A 17,532-nucleotide genomic window follows, 5' to 3' on the forward strand; every position below is an offset into this window, starting at 1 on the left:
TAAATGAAAATTTGAGAACTGCTGGGCTGGGTGCTGCCTTGTGAGCATTTAGAAAAGCAATGATCCACCACAGAAACAAAACAAACAGAAGAAAACAGAACCAGATTCCTAAATACAGAGAACAAACTGGTGGTCACCAGAGGGGAGGGTTTGGGGGATGGGCAAAATAGGTGAAGGGAATTAAAAGATACAAACTGCCAGGTATAAAATAAATAAATCACAGGGATGGAATGAACAGCAGGGCGAATCTAGCTGGTAATATTGCAACAACTCATCGTGGTGACGGGTGATGACTAGACTTACCGTAGTGATCAATTTGTAATGTATATACAAAAGCTGAATCGCTATGCTGTACACCTGAAACGAACACTGTATGTCAACTATACTTCAATTAAAAAAAAAGTCAAAAAACAAAAACAAACAAAAAAACTAACAAACAAAAAAGAAAAGCAATGATCCCTTTGAACTAACTAAGGTTCACTCAGAAGTCATAGCAGGTGATTTTTAAGTCTTTTTGAAGGATATGTTAGTTATGTAACTCAGAGAATGTGACAGACAGAGGTTGTAAACACAGGATATTTGACAAAGTTTCCCATGAGCCTTGCAGGCACGAAGGAGAAATATCTGTTGAATACAAAGACTGGGACAGTGTGCACAAGGCCATGGCCAGAGTGTAGTGTCCAGTGTAGGTTCTGTCACGTTAAAGCAGTTTTTAGAGAAATTGTAATGGAGTCATAGGAGATTTGCCAGAGGAGGTAAGGAATTAAAAACCCTGTAATTTGAGAAATCACTGAGGGAACTTCTTGTGTAACAATGGTTCTTAACTCTGCTGAGTACTGGTGTCACTTGGGGACCTTTAAAAAAAAAATGCCCAGGCCCAGCCCTGACGCCAGACCAATTAAATTAGCATCTCCCGGATAGGGACCCAAAATTGGTAGTTTACACAGTTTCGTAGGTGATATGTTGAGAAGTACTGGTCTAGAGATAAGGACCATGTTGATGAATTTGTGAAGTTCTAATGTGGAAAAGGAAAACAAGAATTTCTGTAAAAACTCCTATATTTGACCATTCACCTGGCAGAGGTGGACACTGACCCAGCTGGGTCAGCAGATGGCTACCAGTACAGCTTCAATGCTATGAGAAGTCTCCTCCCCTTGTTAAACAGGCATGAATCTCCTTGACGTGGATCTTTCAGATACTGGCAACACACGTATCAAGACAAAATGAAAACTGACTCTCCCATGATCTCATCAGCTCTCGGCTCTCGTGGTTTCACCAACCACTTATATTCAAGCCTCCCCAGCCTGGGTCTCCAGCCACATAGTTCTTCTGTCAATGACATCTCCATCTGGACCTCTCACTGACACTTCAAATTCAGCATGTCTCAGACTGAACTCATTAATAACCCTGCTCTTGCTCCTGTCCCTTGATCCTGGATCAAGTGGCCAATGGAACCACTATCCTCCCAGATATGTAAGGTAGAAGCTTGGGAACTGCCCCAGGCTCCTCTGCCTCCCTCGCCACCTTTCACACCCACTTGCTTATCAGCTTTTTCCTGATTCTGTCTCTCCCTCCATCTGTACTACCTTGTTCAGCCCGTGTGTTACCTAACTTCCCACAAAAGCCTCCCAGGTGGCAGCCCTGCTTCCTGTCTCCTCCGCCCCCAACACCGCAGCTAGAGGGATTGCGTTAAGGTTAAAATCTGACCACGTCAGTTCCCATTTAAAATTTCTCAGTGCTCCCTTAACTGTCTATAAGACATTCTTTAACTTGGCAGACAAGACCCTCCTGTCCACATCTCCAGACTCATCTCATATCACTTCTTAACGTGGTTTTTTGCTCCAGCAACACTGTAGACAAGAACTGCCTCTGAGCCCTTGCTTATACTGTTCCCTCTACCTAGAATGGGTTACCCACACTCACTTCTTCACTTAACCTCTAGCCATCCCTTCAATTTTAGCTGAAGCCCATCTGCTTCAGAGAGCATTAACTGACCTCCTTGGTCCAATCCCTTCCTAGGCTGGGGAGGTGACCCTGCCCTGATGCTCATCTAAAGACAATGCTGCATGGTCTCTGTTTCTGGCTCTGTTCTACCTGGTTCCACCTAGCTCCTGGAAACCCAGGTGGTCCTATCCCCAGAAACTAGCCTATGCCTAGCACAGAGAGGGTGCTCAATACATATTTGTCGATTAAACGCTGGCCAGATGATTGAGTGAATCTACTCAGAAATGTGTTTGCCAAGATTTGCATGATTTAAGGATTAGGAACAGTGAGGACTTTGGGGCAGAGCAGGAATTTCCCCCGTTTATAGAAACATATGGCTACTGGCTTTCTACTGTCAGGAAAGATCATGTTGTGATCAAAGCCTGCTGGACATCCTGGCATGAGAGAAGGGCAGGACTAATTTCTATCAGTGGGTGTCCTGGGGTCAGGTTCTGGGGAGCAAGGACATCCTTATTGATGAGAACTTGGGATGGGGCATCAGATGATAGCACCCGTTTTGTGTGGTTGTCAAGGATGCTGGAAGGAACACTCTGGCTCTCTGGGGGATTAAGAGAGATTTCTCCAGCTCTTTCGCATTAACTGAAAAGCAGAGACACCAAGGCAGCTGGTAAAGTGCTGTAGGCAGCTGTCCCAGAGCAGAGAGGTGAAGAAATTCGGCAAGGAATGAAAACTCTGGGGTCAAAATATTTCAACAGTTTCAGCATCTAAGTGTAAAAGTGGCATTACCGACCTCTGGCCACTTGGTACTTTCACACCAGATCAGCCAATAGGAAGGTGAAAACTTGGTTCCTGTGTAGATGGCACTGTTTATGCTGTAAGCAAGGAGAAAACTCCATGCAGACCACACTGAAAGGAGTGACGGGCCCAAATGGTTAGCTGGGCAGGCAGATCCAGGATTTGTCAGCTGCTGCATGGCCACTGAGTTTTATCTTTCTTCCCTTTTCTTGCCACAGCAGACTCTTACTTTTTAGGGCCTCTGTTTGGTGAAATCACACTGGTGAAACCACACTAGCCACATCAGGCCGGTAACATCCATGCTCCCTGCCTCACGCCTATGATTAGAGTCAGGAGAGATCATGGATATGAATACACTGCTATCTTCCAAGTGTGGCACATGTGTAAAGGACAGTTATTATTATTGTGATTTTTATTATTAAAAAAGAAGAGTCTTTTCTTACTTTGACCTTTTCTCTCTGTGCACCTGTCCTGTCATGGAGAATTTTTGTCTCCATTTTCCACTTGGAAAATAAGTTTGCTCCTCCTTTCTCCTTTTAAGTCATAATACCAGGAAAGAATCTTTAATTCTTACTGAGACATCAATGATTAAGAGGCTAATTCCAAGGGAACAAATGGACATTTCTGCAGGAAACAAAGCCTTAGGCTAGAATTGAAGATGGAAAGAAGGAGAAGTCCCTGGAGAAAGCACTAGGGAAGAGTGGTGACACCTTGGTGACTGTCCTGGATGTGCGACCCCACACAGGACACTTCCACTTTAGATGGAGAAGCCTGGGAACAAATGCTTTCTTGGTACCTTCTCTGATCTCATTTTCAATGATGCTAGAGACTCTGAGATCTGCCTTAAATTAATACAATCTTTTTGCCTAACTGAATAATATCCCAGGGTGCTAAGACAACATGCAGTTGAGAGCACTAGACCAGTCTCCTTAATGTGTTCAGAATCATAGAGTAAGGAAGCCACCACCACCAACCACCATTACCGTGAACTACCATTACCATCATCACCAACTACCACTATCATCATCACTGTCATCACCATCACCATCACTACCACCACCACCACCACCATCACCCTCATGGCAAATACAATTCTACTTTTTAAAATGGAAAAGTAACTTGTGAAAATTTCTTAAGGGGTTGATATTAATCCCAGGAGACATTGTGGAACAAGATATGGAATGAGCTTTTAGGACTGGAATTGTGATCTCAAGGAACCAACACGAGTTAACTGCTAGTGGTTTACGTCAGAGTAACAAAATTGCCTCTTTGACAAAGTTACCAGGCAGGCAGATCAGGGAAATACCAGTGATGGAGAGTATCTGGACTTTATCGAGACCCTTGATAAGATTCCTCTGATAATCTTTGGAAAAAAATGAAGAAATGTATACTGATAGGTACAGTAAGTTGAACAAACGTTCTTAATAAGTGCTGTTTATTTATTGAATTAACATCTATCTCTCAGGAACATATAGTGGGATGCCTCAGAACGCTGTCATGTTCATCATCTTTTTGATGACTTAGTTGAAGAGGTCATACTCATCAGATCAGGAAACCAGCTGGAAGGGACAGTATTAATACTGGATGACAGAACCAAAGCCAGAAATATCTGAGCAAGTTGGCAAGATAGACTGAATTAAACATGATAAAACTGGGGATAAATGCAAGGGCTCTGTATTTGGGTCCCAGGTAGCATGTATACATGTATGGCAGGTGTGGGGGCGTGAGGGCGGGAGATACAGTTCAAGAGCAAGTTTAAGAGAGACGTGGGGTTTTTTCAGCTGATACTAAACTCAACAGATGTTACTAGTATAGATGCCTAATTCAGCCTTACAGAGTTTTGACAGAAATAGGAGATGTAGAATGAAGGGAGTGATAATCTCACTCTGCTTGGTACTTGATTAAGCCTCCCTTGAAATTCTGTATTCTATTCATTAAGAATAAAGAAATTAGACAAAACTGGGGCAAGAGTGATACTGATAGTGAGGATGCTGGAGCCAGAGGCCTATGGGGCAGGATGGAACAGTGGGAGGAGCACTGGCCAGGGAGTTAAGAGGCAGTTTATGCCAATAACTGGCTGTGGGATCCTAATCAAGCCAGCATTTCTCTCCCTCCAGGGCTGACAACAGGCCTCCCTGAGGAGGAGCATGGGTGGTGGCGGTTGGCTGGCCTGCTCTCCCAGGTTTTGTCCCTCTGATCAGGTCACACTGTCCCTACCTCACCTATCCAGGGACAAACCCTCTGGAGCCTCCATGCAAAATTTTACATTCTTGAAATGCCATTACCATTTGCAAATTACACCAGTATTTCCCTTGGGAAGCCTTCAGAAGTACCCTTTCTCTGACTTCCTGGGAAGCCAAGAGGATGACAATTCACATCTGTTACCACAGATGACATTTAATGAGGCAGTAAAGTAAAAAGCCTAAGAAAATTGGCTTTGAAATCATAGGGGACTGAGTTAAAATTCAGCCTCTCTACTACTAGCTTTGTGACCACTTAAACTTTCTGAACTCAGTTTCCCTGTTTGCGAAGTAAGGTTACTATCAGGCTTGTAGTGATGTGAATACGAAGACAATGCATGTACAAAATATAACACAATGTGGGGCACAGAGCAGGTGTCCAATAAATGGTAGTGCTCCTGCTACATTTACTACCACCGTTCCTCCTTTCCCCCCCTTTGTCCTCCTCTGGCCAGTCACTATGCTGGTTGCAGGGGATATGGTGGAAAACAAATTCACACCCCTGCCAGCACCAAGCTTCCAATCTAACCAGCACTGTCCAGTTGAACTTTCTGCAATGAGGGAAATGTTCTATATGTGCATTCTCTAATATGGCAGTCATATGTGGCATTTAAGCACTAGAAATGTGACTAGTGTGACTGAGAAACTGAAATTTTAAATTTAATTTTAATGAACTGAATGAAAATGGAAGGAGTCACATGTGGAAATACACAGCTTTCAGGTGCATTTCTGAGACTGACCAATGTGAGCAGAATAAAGGTGCGCTTGAAAGAGAAATGCACATAAAGTACCTGGAAAATTCTTATTTGTCCATTTATTGCACTGGATTGTTTACTCTGCGTAAGTACTAGCTTGGTGCTAGGTGTGCGGGGCTAGCTGTACCTTCAGGGAATTCTCAGTTTAGTGGGGGGTGTGCAGGTAAGTGATTTCACCATAGGGAGCTAAGTGTATACACAGGTGCAATGAGTCCAGCAGAGAGGGCTCTAACCCAGAATAGCAGTTGTGGAAGGCTTCCCAGAAGGATGTTTTAAGACCTGAGCCGAGTCTTAAATAAGTAGATCTCATAGTGGTGGCTCAATTGGTATGTATTCCTCTTTACAACAATGGACTATATTCCAAGGCTACTAAGCCCGCTGCTGCTGGCAGAGGTGGCTATGGGGCAAAAACAGCCCTAGGGAAAACTCATAGCTAGGACCAATTAGTTTTCGTTGAAAATGTCACCTTTGTGTCTTTTTGTATTGCCTAATGCAGTTTGTCTTCTATGGCCACATTTTCTTCACCTGATGACATTTTTTCAATGATGTGTATAACCTTGTTTTTTATTGTGTGACTTGCCATCACTAACCACGAGTGACGGGGAGTTGGGCAAGTGAACTCTGTTTCATACAAAGTGACATCAATTCCCGCTGTGGTTTGGATGTGGGATTCTGATACTTGGTGTAAACAAACAGCTCTGTGAAAATGGCCACTATGTGATTGGCTGGGCTGGCTGAATTTGGCCTGATGGTGATGCACCTTCATAGGGGTGCAGGCTGTTCTAATTATTTGTGTGGAGAAGTGGAATGTTATGCCATGTATATATTTTACACAAGCCAGAGAATTCTGCAATTGATACTTGCACAGATAAAAATAGGTATAGCCTTATATTTGTATGGGTTTCATAATCACACTTGTGTGTATACAGCAGGGTGATGTGTGTGATTCTGCCTCCCATGAAGCCAGAGGGATGCTTATGTGGTCTGGCTTGGTCATGTGAGGCCCTGATGTATTTGAGTTCCCAGAAGTCACCTGCTTTGACTGTGGCAGAACTATCTGGAGGGGATGGAAGTGGAAATTGGTGTATCTTTTTCCAAAACCTGCTTGTCATATACATCAGGAGCCTTAAAACATTCATGCCCCTTGGCCCAGTGATTCTACTTCTGGGAATCTATCCAAAGGAAGTATTTGGAAATGTGTGCAGAAAGACTTTGCCCAGGGATGTTGTTCAGAGTTACGTGTAGTTGCTAAACACAGAAATCAACTTAAATGACCAACAATGTAATAATAGGCAGCCATGAAAATGATGTCCATGAAGGACTTTCACTATGATACTACTTAGGGGAAAAGCAGAGAAGCAACAGCTACCGAGGTGAAGCAACCACCCAGTTGTTGGACAGCCTGGGTTTGAATCCTGACTTGGCCACTTACAGGTGTGTGACTTGGACAAGTCCCCTGAACTCTGTGACGCTAATACTTGCCTCAGGACTTCTGAGAATTAAACGACACTGAATATAAAATACTTAACACATTCAAGGTACATTAGGTACCCAGCAAATGTTGGTTCTCTAAGGACTATACAATTTCAAGGCATAAAAATAGATGGAAAGGAACTATTCTAATATATTAGCCGTGTGGAATCTGAGTGGTGGAATTTTGGGTGGTCTGCTTGATTCTTTGCACACTTTTCAATTTCCCAAATATTCTGCATTTAACATGAATTACTTTTATAATAAAAAAGCATATCATAATGATGTAATAATACAGTAAGATTTTTTCTTTTTTGAGAAAGAGTTTTACCACAACAAAAAACAGTACTTCCCTTCCAGGGAAGGAGATAGGGGCAGCCTCCCCTCCAGGGATGGGCAGTAGAGGGAAGAGCTGCTGCGTTAAGGGTACTTCCCCTGGCAGAGCCTAAGGCGTGCACACCTGGGACCTCTGGGGGTACAAGGTTGACAGGATCCCCCCTCCCACCTGTTGAAGGTACTACGGAGATTTGAGGGGGAGTTGGAACAGATGTCCTTAGCGGTTTCCTCTATCTCTGAAAGTCTAGATTCCAAGACACTCTGATGTTTATCATTTTCTGCCCATATCCTGGTTGATCTGAACCAAACATGACATGAAATTTTAAGATGGGAAAGACTCATCTACTTGCTTCCCACCCACAGACCCCTACCAGGAAAAAAAAGCCTACAATGTTATGCATAAACTTCAAGGGTGATTGGTAAAGAAAAGACGTATAGGAGAAGTACCACACGTAAGTTAGCTTTCTGGCTGCCTCTTTATTTAATGAGTATAATTCACCTTCGGAAAGGACTCTCTGACAAATACAGCCCTTTTTGACAAGACCAACGACTAAGTCCGTTTCCACATAAGGACATATCCCTGGAATGAGAGGGGCATAAAGCACAAAGGTAGGGTGTGTGTGTGATCAGTCAAGACATTTGTCCCCTGTGATCTAAAACCCTTCGTTGACAACGACGGGTACCCTGTGCTCTAGCAAGTGGCTCTGTGTGGGCCGTATTTTAGACAAAGAATCCCAGGCACTGAAATAATGAAGTCGTTTCCCTCTTTTGAACCAGAGGGGCAGTTCCCAGCCCTGTGTCCTGACCGATGCTCCTCATCAGTGACTCCCCCTGGTCCGCACCTCCAGAACTAAGGTGAGTCCCCAAAGTCCCACAATGAAAGAATGATAAACAGCCCTCCTATGCCCTCCTCGGGACAGCGAGGTCATCGTATGCTAATGAAGCCAGAGGAGACAACCGCCCCGCGCCGGCCTGCGAGCGTGCCCGCGGGTTCGTAGTTCTCCCGCGCGCCACTGCGGCGCAGCCACAAATCACCTTGCGCTGCCGCAGACCCTCCTGCCTCGCCCCGGGTAAAGAGGGAGGGTGCGGGAGGGTCTCGTCGGTCACTCTGAGTTCGGTATCTGGATCGTCACACCTGGGAGCTGCCTCTTCGTTCCTGTCCCGTGCTTTCCTCTGCAGTGATGGCGGGGATGGGGGCTGCGCATCAGAATCACTTGTAGGGCTTTTTCGAACTCCTCAGCCCCCTCCCCAAATTCTAGTCCACTCGTCCAGAGAAAGAAAATCTCGAATATACAGGGTGAGCGGACTGGTGGAGTTTTGAAAAGCCCCACAGGTGATACTAGATGCACGCCTCTCAAGACACAAACACACGCACACGAACACACATCTTGTGACTCCTAGACTAAACAGGTCAGCCGGACGTTCCCTCCTTGACCCTCCTCTCCTTCCGTAGCGTATATCTCTCAAGGTCTCCGCGTTCTCTTCAGCTTCCCGTTGTGCTCCCCTAGCCCAGGGGCTTTGTGGAGTCCCCCAAAGTCCTGGAACCCTGCGGGACGGTCAGAGGCTTTGGCGGCCAGATGTTAGGAAAAGTGTCCCCGCTCTTTGCCTCCCTGTACACCCTGGAGCGCGAACTGGATACCAAAGGTAAGTCTAGAAGGGTCGACTGACCAGTTGCTTCAGCAAACTGCCTGGAGCCAAGCCGCCTCCCGCCCGCACACCTTTGAGGTTCGTAAGGTCTTCCGAATAGAAGAGGAAGTCGGTGCCCCACCCCGGCAGCTGCCCGTGCCCTCACCCTGCCAGCGGGGCATCTCCTGCAGGGCTGTGCGGCAGGTGGCACCGTCAGGGTGGGTGCCGTGGCCTCGGCTGCAGCTCCTGCCCCTGGCCGCGGAACTGGCTCCGGCTTTGCCCTCCTTTTCCAAGTTGCTGCAGCTCGCGCCCCCAGCCCGAACCCCCTCCGCTGCGCCGGCCACGGTCTTACCTCAGCATGCAACACTTGGTTGCGCGATTCTGCGGAGCGCTCCTTCCTCGGGGCTTATTCCCTTACTTGGGTGGAAAGAGGAACCGAGAGGCTGAAAGGGGACCGAAGCTGGCGTCTGGGCGTCTTCCCGCCCGCGCAGCCCTCCTGGGGAGGGGGATGGAGCGCGACTGGGTGCCACGGAGCTCGGGCTGCCCGGTTGGGGTTAGGCAGCGCCGGGGGTCTCTGCCGGCCCCAGTACCCGCGACTCCCAAGAGGTGCGCCTCGGCTGCTCACTACTACGGCACTGCGGCGCCCTGCCCCTCGCAGCGGGCAAGTCCAGCTGCCACTCTCACGCGGAGCCCTGCCCCCGGGCGCAGAGCCCGCCCCCGCCACACACCCGCGCGCGCGCGCGCGCTCGCACACCCGCCACACACCCGCGCGCGCGTGCACACACCCCCGCACGCGCATAAATGCGGTGGGCTCGCAGCGAACCCGGACTAGTTTGGTCGTTCGGGCACTTCTCACTGTTAGGGCTTGGGTTTGAGAGGAGGAGTTAGAGGCTGAGGGGTTCGGAGAAGATGCAACAGTGGTGGGCTTTGCAGGGTGCTAGAGACCAGCTGACTCAGAGGACAGGGAATAATTGTTTGACAGATAAAATACTCACATCTCAATGTCTAGGCTGCCTCACTATCTCCACCAAGTCAAAGACAAATAAAATCAGCCAGTTCTCTCCGTTACCTAGGCACTTGGGCGTTTTCTCGAGTGCCCAAATCACTGCCCCTGCCCAGGGGCACATTTCGGTGGCAGGAGATTGGTGGCTGTTCAATCTGAAAAGATTTTTCCCTCTGCGGGTATAGTGGGGACCGTCGCAGCCAGCCAGAGCTGGGCTCTGGTTGCTGAATCAGGTCTCAAGACTGAACAATAATTCCCTGTATCCTTTGCTTTTAGATGACAATGGGCTATTTTCCTGCACAGCAAATAGAGCACTTCTTACCTTAAAAATTCGGAAAAGCACAGAAAAAGGCCTGGGAGTGAGGGATAAGGGATGAGGGCCAACATTGGCCAAGGCACTTCCTTTCCATGACGTGTGTGTCTGCATGGGGTGGCGGTGGTGGTGACCACACTATCTCAGGCATGTCACACCAGTACGGTGACTTCTGTTCATTTCACACCACATTTAGAGTCATCAGGAGTTTGGGCTCATCTGTAAAATATGTAGAGTTTACCAGTTTCCACAACTGAGAGTTCTTTTCTGCCAGCAGGCACTGAAGGTCTTCGGGTCAGGACTGTAGCCAAGAAAAACTTTCTGCAGATGCAGAGGCACCAGGGGGCTCTGGGTGTCTGGGCACTTGGGGAAGAAGCCTCAAACATGAATGTCAAAAGCTCTGAGGAACCTGATGATCAGTGTCCATATTGGGCCATCTGCAGGCAGGCTGATGGGGTGTATGAGGAACTGAGGCTCGGAGATTTCCCCCAAGGTTCCACATGGCATTGAAGGCAGAGCCACTACCAGAACCTTATGTTCACACTTCATTATACCACTCACCTGGCATCTCTCACACTGGCTTGGTTCTCAAAGCTCCCTTCAGCTAGACTGAAATAATCCTGGTGAGGGTGCTCTCAAAATTCTTTTATCTTTTCTTGTTTCCCTTTCACTCAATGACTCATTCATTTCGCGGCTATCTATTAAGCTCCTGCTGGGTCTTTCAGGCACTTTTCCCTAACTCTAGTGCTGGACCTTACTTGGCAAGGAAGAGGAACCAAGAGATAGATGGGGCTGAGAACTGTCCCTGTCCCTAGTAGAGGAGAAGGCTGGTCTCAGGCTCACTTTGCTAGGTTGGGTGAATGTGGAAGACAAAATCCTTGCCTTCTGAACTCTATTCTCTGTGGAGGAAAACACACTCACATACATATCATAAGAAGATATTCTTGTTCTGTCTAATCCTGGATTCCTTCCAAAGAAGGGGAAACTGAGAGAGTGCTTATATTTGGCTGAGAGTAGTGATGGATTTGGGGATGCATGCCTGCAGGTAGGGATTGGGGCGATACTAAGTTTTTCTGCCTACTTGAGCTGGAAGGAAATACATTGGGTGGGAGGAATGGGGAAGACATGCAGAGATAGAATGCAGAGACTCGACTTGGCCAGGAGTGTGTTGAGGAAGAGTAATGAGAGAGAAACTCCCAGAACAGAGCTGCCAAGTAAGGATTTGGAGAACAGGAGTGCTTGCAAAGATCAGTAAATAGTTTGCTGGGGGAGGGGAAGGGGGAGGTACCCTATGAAGTCCTTGCTCTCTACCCTTCCTGTGAAATAAATCATTTGTAAGGGCAGTTGTTCCCCAATTTGTTTGTGAGTGGGTTCCTTTGGGGAACTCAGGGTGGTGCTGAGTTCAGCATCTGGGTTGATGATGTAGGGTGAGTACAGAGAAGCCTGTAGGGGCAGTGGTTTGGTTTGAGGGGAAGAGCTTGAAGACAGCTGGCCACCGAGTTACACACAGATAACATGTGGGAAAAGGGTTGTAATAGAGGTTCAAGCCATGCGGAAGGCAGGGAGGGCTGCAAGTGGAAAGAAGCACCAAAAAGAAGAGTTATGTGAATTGAGATATCCGGAGGAGGTAAAGTTTGGGATGGGATCTGACACACAGATCAGCAAGAAGAAGGCGATCAAGGCTGAGGGAAAGCAAAAGCACAGAAAGAGGACAACTCATGGTGAGTTCTGGGCCTTCAGTAGAAGAAAGGAAGTTGGGACCCTATTGCAGAGGGTCCCCAAGTGCCCTGCCAGCAACGCAGACTTCAGGCTATGCATATTGAGATGCTCTGGAAGATTTGCCCTTTTCGTTGTTCTTGTCTGGTTTGACACAAGACGGGCCTGTGCTGCCAGCTTTCCCAAGTAAGGGCTTCCTGTCAGAATGGGAGGGTCAGGTGGCAGAGACATCATATTGCTGCCCCTTTGAAGAACCAGAGCCCAGAGGTGCAGGTGGCTCACTGCACAGGGCGCCCAGCAAGGGGCTGAAGTCCGGGCTCTACTGATCCAGCCTTGCAGCCTGGCTGAGCCGCATCGCCTGCCTTGACTCTAATTTGTACAGAGGCTTAGCGTGGGCTGCTGGAGGCTCTGGCTGCTGAACTCTGTCTTTAAGGCTGAAGCCTCAGTGAAACGAATTAGGATTTATTGAGCATTTGTTGTATGTGCAAATGCAGGGTAGAGTGGAGTCTTGAAGTCAGGAGTAGCTGTGAGTCTGAGCACGTCTCTGCTCTTGGGTGACACTCAGAGATGTGCTCTAGGGTACAGAGGAGGAAGCTTCCTCCCCTTGGAGCATTTGCAGTCCACACTGGCTATAAAACAAACACTCAAAACGATTAAGAAGCAATAAAAGACAGTATAAAATTAAGTGCCAAATTGTATAGAGCAGATTCTCAGGGCAAGAGAAGGGAGAACTCCTCCAGGTTTAAAGCATCAAGAAAGGTTTCAGGGAGTGGGAGGCCTGGCTTTCCCAGTAAAGTGAGTGTTGGCTGTGGGTTGGAGAGGAGAGCTGTGAGCAAAGGGTCAGAGGCAGGTCAGAGGCAGGGCAGCAGGAGGCTTCTGAGCGTAGGTTTTAGCCCCCGTGGCCCCTCTAATGCAGTTCCCAGTCGTGGCCAAGCACTCCAATGAGTCACCCTTGTTTCTGAGAGACTGGGCATTTTTGGATGTTTAACTGGCTCAACACTTTACATTCCCTGAGACTTCAATGTTGGCAGCTCACACTTGCCATGTTGCTCTGGGAACACATCATCCGAGCCGGCAGCTGATGCCTGCTCTCTATTGCCAAGGCAAAGCTGGGCTGAGTCAGGTACCGGTGTCTGGAAATTTTTAAGTCAGACTGTCTCTGACAAGTTGGGTGAACAGCACGTGACACTGCACACGGTGGAGGTCATGGAGGTGGGGGGTCAGTGACTAGGGACCAGAAGACCTGGGTTCAAGTTCCTGCTTGGGGGTGCTCAGTTTGCTTAATTTTTCTGGGCCTCACTTTTCTTACCTACAAAACCAAAAAATTACACTTACCTCCAAGCTGAATTCCACCTAATATTTCACGATTGTGTAATTAATAGGATCTTTCCATTGTATCAAACAAGTACAGGATGGAACGGATATTAGCCAAATCCTGACTTTAGCTTTCCTCTTTGCTTTGATTGTGAAGATTGTGCTTGAGAGATATTGTGACACTGTAGGTGGTGGGACAGAAGAACCATGAGGCTCGGCTCCTGGTCACAGTTTTGCCACAAACAGGATTTGTGGATCCAGCCTTAGGAATGTAGGTCCAACTATGGGTCTCAGTTTTCTTATTGGTAAAATAAGGAGGTTGGAAATGGTCTCTACAGCTCTTACTGGCTGTGCTACTCTGTTAAGTACTCTGTTAAACTGAACAACTTTTAAATATTGCTCCATCACCAAGGTGGAATGCCTCCACAGGCTAGCTTGAAAAATAACCGCAGTAACAGCTGATAAGCTTGGGAGAAAAGCACAAAAACAAAGCCGTGAGGTTAAGAGTAATAAATAGACCATTTAGATGGAGTTGGAAGGCCTGAGTCTGTGTCCCTAAACCTCAGTTTCCTCTTCTGTGAAGTGGAACCAGCAATACCTTCACCACTGGATAGGGTTATGATTAAATGAAGAAGCGTATGTGAAAGGCTTTGTATATTTAGAATTGGTATGTGAAAAATAGTTATTAAAGATAATCTGTTCCCCTAAGATAGTCTGTTAAAAAAAAAAAAAAAGCCCAGTTATATTACTGACTCACTTGTCTGCTTCCTAGGAAGCAATGATTCAGGTCAGCAACTGTCTTCTCTCTCCTAAGGATAGTAAGTAACATTTTAACAAGAAAACTTAAAAGAGGAGCTGGTGAACTTTAGGACTTTTGACTAATAGGCTGCAAATCTCCCCTCAGCCTAGAATTCTGCAATGTCACAGTGGATTTCTCAGGAACTTTGATTGGGTTTACTTGAAAATGAAGGAGACTCCCACCCATCCAAGATCCCGCTTTGGTTGTTATCTGTAGGGAGAGGGCCGGTGGGAGGAAGGGAAGAGAAGTGTGAGTAACTAGTTGGACAAAGAGAAAGAGAAAAGCCTTTTGCCTTCCTGTTGTATTTTGGGCAATGGATGCTAAACTTGATGCTTTAATAGGCTTGTAAAGAGGCTAATTTTGGTTCACTCACAACACTCTGGATCTGTTTTCTGCTCTGCTTGGTCAGGAGACACTGCTGTGGAATTCTTCACTGCTTCCCTAAAGGGGAAGCTTTTCTCGGGACCCCTGGGAAGAACCACAGGGAGGAGAAGGTTCTAATTCCATAAATGACCATGTGTTTCAAAGCCTGCCCAACTCCTAAAACTTTTGAGAGAATCAGTCCATTTTTAGAAATACTGGTCACTTCTTTATCCCTTGTTAACCAATTTGAGGGGACAAAATGTCACAATATGTTGGAAATTAAGGGAGCCCTTAAGTGCCAGCTTTCTGGCATCCATTCTCCCAATCTGTTGCTGCTGGAATTACTTTCTGAGAATAGACACCCCAGAGCCCTCCCTCTACTTAAAAGCCTTCACGGCCTCAGATTTGTCATTCATAAAATGGACCTGATAATAATTATGCATAGGTTTTTACGGGGTTTGGAAGAAATATTTATTTAAAAAATTAGCACAATGTCAGTCACATAGTAAGTCCTCAATAAATGGGATCATTGTTATTACTGCTTTAGAATAAACTTGATGTTCCCTCAAATGGCATGCAAAGTCCTCCGAGAAGTGATCCTGGCTTACTCATCCACCTACACTTCCGGCAAGCCCTTCGGGGACTCAGTACACACATTGACCGGCTTCATCATCCCAGGACCCCTGGCACTCACCCCCTCTGTATCCTACTCAGGCTACCCCCACGGCAGGGAGTGCTGTCCTTTTTCTCTCTCTTGCTCTTTCTGTAGTGCTGCCTCTTAAACCCACCCCTCTGAAGTTAATTATCTTGTCTCCTGTACTCCCATTGAGATTTATTCATCACTTATCCTAGAACTTACAACAGGCTGCCTCCTATTTTGGTTACTTGCATGTGCTTCACAGCCACTGCCCTGCCTCATCCCTGGGGCAGCAATTAGACTACATCTTAATCATCTTCTATCACTCAGAGTATTGTGCATAGTAGGGGATCAATAATATTAGATTGAATTTAAAGATGACAAACTGAAAGATTTCCTTGTTGGCCCTGAGATTCTGCCACTGAGAGGAGGTTTATCCTCACGCTCAAACCTTCTAAAGAGCTACAGTCCTTGAGCACCTATCATGTGCCGGGCACTGTGCTGACATCTGTTCACCCTCCCAAGAGTCAGGTAAGGAGAGCACCGCCATCCTCACTGCATACGGGAGATGCTGGTTGCTCAGGGTCTTCCAGGCAGTAAACGGTGGAGCCAGTGTGAGAAACCAGAAGCCTCGGTGTGCACAGTCCACTTCCTCTAAGGCAGCTTCTCCTGCACCGAGCTTGCCTGAATTTTCAATCTACAGCACTTGTGAACAAATCGAACTGGCTTATTGCTGCCTTGCTGTATTTTTTGATGTCTTTGCCTTCATTCTCCAAGTAGTTGTTGAGCAATACAGTAACAGAAGTAAATGACCATTTATTAAACACATACGTATCTAGGACTTTATACATACCTCCATGAGCATGCTTATGTGCGTGCACGTACACACACACACACACACACACACACACACACACACACACACATTAATTCTACAAAGGAGATGTTATTAATCCCATTCTACAGAGAGTTTAATTGGGGCCCACTACTGGTAGGAGTCAGTGGGGGGCGGTTTGATACTTAGGGTGGAGGTTATTTTCCAACAGATATAAAGTTTTTGTTATTTTAATCACCCGCACACCTGCTGAATCGCAACCCTCAATTTTTTTTTTACAGTCTCTTTTTTATTGAAGTATAGTTAGTTTACAATGTTGTGTCAATTTCTGGTGCAGCCCTCAATTTTTATCAAATGAGTGATTGTTTCTTTCATCTCTCTGAGGTGTGCTCTTAACCCTAAATCCATACATATTTTGTGAAGTGACAAGTAGTCACTGGCCACCTTCTCCCACCACTGAAAGGAAGCAGGAGAAAGAAGGGTCTCAACACTATCCCAAAGAGACAGTCTCAGGAGACGAGACTTCAGCTCAGCTGCGTGATGTGGCTTCCCCTCCAGCTGGCAGTTCTCCAGGAGTGGTCCTCAAATCACCTGGGTCAGACTCTTCTGCGTGCTTGTTAAAATGCACATTCCTGGGCTCTACCTCAGACCCACCAAATCTGCCTCCCTGGGGGCAGAGGCCAAAAATCTGCATTTTAAACAAGTCCTGCAGGTAACTCACCCAGGCCCTGAAGTCTGAGCACCGCAGCCTGTGCTAAGCTCCCATCAGGGCTCCCTTCTAATTGCAGCCGTTCCAAATGAAACTGGCTTTTTCTCAAGTTATCAGCATTCATAATAAATAAAAAGAAACCATTTAAAATTTCACTTTATTGTTTTTGAGTATTGCCCCTTGTCCAAAGGCTATTGTGTAGTTTGACACATTCCATAGGTCTATTTTATGATGCTTAAAAGAAAAGTTTCCCTTCACAGTATGGCTTTATTGCTTTCTATTATTTTGCTTCGCAAATATCTCCAGTTAGAGCTCCATTGTTGGTTACTTTTCTTAACGTGGCTCTATGAAAAAGTGTCTTCTGAATTTCAAACAACAATTTCATAAATAGGCTTTTAGAACACAACATGTTCCTAAGTAGGGAACTGTCTGTATTTTAAAGGTTTTGTAGTTATTTGTCTCTGAGGAAAAGATTTTTACAAATTAGCCCTAGAAGGATGTGGATTGGAGGACTCTGAGTATTCCCAAATCACCTTCTCACAGAACTCCGGCTAGCTTCGTAGCTTACTTGATCTGCAGATTGTTTCCAGGTGTCCCTGGGAATTTTGCCAATTTGGGACATATAAATTAAAGGTGGAGGAAGCGGACTTTTTTTTTTTTCTTATTTGTGAGTATGT

General features: G+C 46.4%; 1 protein-coding gene across 14 annotated transcripts in view; it reads right to left on the reverse strand.

Moving 5' to 3' along the window:
• DGKG (diacylglycerol kinase gamma) overlaps positions 1–9,851 on the reverse strand; it is a 191,323-nt gene extending 181,472 nt beyond the window's left edge. For 4 of the 14 annotated variants that reach the window (XR_010383834.1, XM_064493580.1, XM_064493577.1 and 1 more), the window contains exon 1: positions 9,519–9,849. The gene's annotated coding sequence lies outside the window, so the exon portion shown is untranslated. Of the gene's footprint in view, positions 1–9,518 lie in introns of all 14 variants that reach the window. The other 10 variants (XR_010383835.1, XR_010383840.1, XM_064493584.1 and 7 more) reach the window with 3 other exon arrangements.
• Between the last annotated feature and the right edge of the window lie 7,681 nt (positions 9,852–17,532).

The sequence above is a fragment of the Camelus dromedarius genome, chromosome 2 (genome assembly GCF_036321535.1).
Source record: "Camelus dromedarius isolate mCamDro1 chromosome 2, mCamDro1.pat, whole genome shotgun sequence".
Taxonomy (NCBI): domain Eukaryota; kingdom Metazoa; phylum Chordata; class Mammalia; order Artiodactyla; family Camelidae; genus Camelus; species Camelus dromedarius.